Here is a 3,502-nt window from a genome sequence, read left to right as displayed (position 1 = left end):
ACAAAAAGTCAAGTGTTCAAACTGCTTTAAGTATCATGATCACAGTTTTTACAAACACTACTTACAGATTTGCACAATGATATAGATGTCAAAGCCGATTTATTATAACTACATGATAATGTACGGCAGTTAGAATTACATTTGCATGGTTTAACTAAGTAATTTGGTAGAGGGTCATTTATCATTTGTCTTGGATACAAATTATTTTCTCGTAACTCATAGCCAAGTTGTAGGAAATCAGATGAGCTTTTCCATAAATAAACTTGTGCTGAAGCCTTTAAACAGTGTAAATACAATGGATCACATGTGCATATCACTATTGACAAATTTAAGCTAAATCCAATATTTTGGGAAATAAATTTATATCAAAGTTTTTGTTTACATAACAGGTAAATGCAAACTTTTTCCAGGTCTTGAAACTGCTTTGGTCTCTCCACATCCTAAAGCTGAAAAGTGCATCCTGAACAACCTCCACCAAATTATTTAGTTAAACCATGCAAATGTAATTCTAACGATCCGTGATTCGGTCTTGGTTTTATTGAAGAATTCAGAACAATTTTTGGAGGGTTATAAGAAAAAAAAATTAAAACCTCAATAAAAAAAATTTACCACTAATATCGTCTAACCTATTCTAATCGTCAGAATGCGTTCCGCATATAAAGTCTATGGGAGCCTGGTCTATGTCGGTCGGGAAGTCTCTGACATGTCTGGCAGTGTAGCCAGCTGTAGTATAATTATAGTATTTGTACTTTAATTTTGGTGCACCAACCATGTCCGATATAAAAATAATATAGTACCTACCCCCAAAATACTATACTTTTGAATATGGGATAAAAGTTTTTTTTTCATAAAGTTTTCATTTCTACAATAAAAAATACACAAAAAATACGATATTTTCGTATCACAATTTGGTGCAAAGTAGGTACTATAATTTCGTAATAGAGGAAATTCCCTGTTTCCTACTTTATTGTGACTGACAAAAAACCTCAACATTTTCAACCGAAAATAATGAGCAGGTACCTACCTACTATTTTATTTTTGGACAAAATACTATAATTTTTGGAACCATGTACCTACTACAATTTTGGTCCGCGTACTATACTATATACACGCATCAAAAATTTGCTCTAATAGTAAAAAAAGTTTAAAATACTTATATTATTATGGTTGTGGAATACCTTGGAATACATTAAAAATTTTTGATTATAGTTTGTCGACAGATATTAACCTTTCTAACTGACCTAAGTCAGCCTATACGCGCGAGTCATCCACGCGTCAGTTGACTAAAGTCATTTCGATTTTCGTTTGCCTAGTACTGCTTTCGACCAGGCGCGAATAATTCGAATATTGATTTAATTTATTCAGAAATCATCCCTCTCCTGACATCTGTCAATGGATAGCCTAAGCTTTGGTTCTATCTAATTTAAATAAATATTTTTCGGGAGCGTGTCTTGGATAAAAAAAATATCAGTCATCGGCCAATTCAAATTTTCCGGGTATATAGTGTCTTATCGCTTCTTAGTGCATGTGCGCCAAAGACATTTCACTGACGTGTTTGTAACGATACGAGTTCGCGATATAATATGTTATACTGTTTTTTAGTGATTAAAAAACTATTTGGTGTGTAAACTGCTAAATAGAATATTCGAAAGTTACATTGATCAAAGTGAATTTACAAAACATTTTTACAAAAGGAATGCTTTTGGAGATTGCATTCATTCGTCTATCTGCTAGTATATTATCCGCGAGTTAATAGTTTCGGAAAATAATTTGAACAAGGTGTCATTTAAATATATCTAGGAGTCCGCGATTTAATTTTCTTTCTTAATTTTCTTCTTTAAGCACTACGGTGCATGGTTGCAGCATCAGTCCCGTGCGGCTCCGTCTCGGGACGGAATGAGCACTTAAAATCACTTCTTTCAGACACGTTTAAAACGTCATAGAAAGCGGCCGTGCATATATGACGGGTGGTGGTGGGCACTTTAACGTATCTCTTTGTTTATCATTGATTAACATTTTTAAATACTATTTTCTGTTTATAGTATTAGGTAAAACAGACAAAAATTATTTTTTAACCCTAGTTAGCAGCCATTTATAAAGAAAAGATACGAACACTGAGACGCCCGTTCCCGCATAAATGCGGAAATTGTCATATTACGCAAGCACCAGGTCCCGCGCTACTGCATTTTTATACACTGCGTGGCGAATTATCGTCTACTGGCATGAGGCAGACACTTGAGAATTATTTTTTTCGTGATACTATTCAAAAGGGTTTGATTCATGACTACGATTTTTTTATGTAGAATTCTTCTTATATTTATAGTCGAAAATAACTCGAGTTACTTACTATCACATCATTATAATAAAATAAGAGATTATTCTAGTACCAGGTTATTGAAGTAATATAATAAAAAAACAATTGAACTTGAAAATAAAATTGTGTTGACTATAAAGCATTTAGAAGTGCAAAAAGTGTTTGAAATTTAATATTTTACGAATTGTAATAGGTATTCGAAAAATAAACCTTTTTTTACATATAAACTGTGTCATTCGATTCCATTCAGTTCGGGGTCAATGGTAGATACAAACCAGGCACTGGTGGTAAGTACATCACTCTCAAATAGCCAGTAGTTCTCAAGGATGATTTATTTATACTCAGCCTGCAGTGCTTACACATAATGTGTATGCGAGTTCAAACAAAAGTTACACAATTTGAGGTGTTCTAGATGGATGCTATAAAAATGAGCTATTTATGACTGATATTTTTTCAACACATCGACAAAAATGCTCATAAAAGTCATAAACCATATTATTATTCATTATGTGTATGACATATTTGTCCAAATTTATGTAGTGGTTTGGGTAGCCGGTAGACTATAAGAATACTGAACTGTTTATCATCTGTCATCGACGCATTAGTCCAGCACCATTTCGTAACTGTCATGGCGTCGCTCGAGTATGCCGGCATTTTTTTTAATGAAGAAATCTTGTTTGTGATTTCTTATCAGATTTAGGCGACGAATGTTTATTATTAGTCACATAAAATATTAGGTTCTGTCATAATCATTTTTGAACTTGACTCCGATTTTTTACTACTCTATTTGTGTATGTTTGACAGACATTTATTACGATTTATTGATGCTTGAAATCACAACGCGCACTGTTGTACTAAGTCAGGATTCGTAAGGCTTAGAAAGGGTTAAATACATCGAGTAGATGTAGGTAGGTACTCAACAATACGCTGAATACTAATTATTACCCCGCGGAACAACATTTGGAAAACACTGGTGTAAAGCATCACACTGCCGTTAACCTTAGCTATAGGTAGGGGGGCCCGCCAACGATCTTGGCCTGGGAGCCCTGCTTCAGGATGTGGAGATCATGCCATACATACCATGCTATTAGAAACAACTCCAATTTCTTATTGCCTTATGGTTCGGGCCCGGTGAACGAAGAGGGTAAATAAATAAAATGTCACAAATGAATAAAAAAAAAATACATT

The sequence above is a fragment of the Rhyacophila brunnea genome, unplaced genomic scaffold (genome assembly GCF_057557595.1).
Source record: "Rhyacophila brunnea isolate RB1 unplaced genomic scaffold, BYU_Rbru_1.0 scaffold_2, whole genome shotgun sequence".
In the NCBI taxonomy this organism is placed as follows: domain Eukaryota; kingdom Metazoa; phylum Arthropoda; class Insecta; order Trichoptera; family Rhyacophilidae; genus Rhyacophila; species Rhyacophila brunnea.
The sequence above is the reverse complement of the archived record's forward strand: the minus strand, read 5'-3'. Positions refer to the sequence as shown.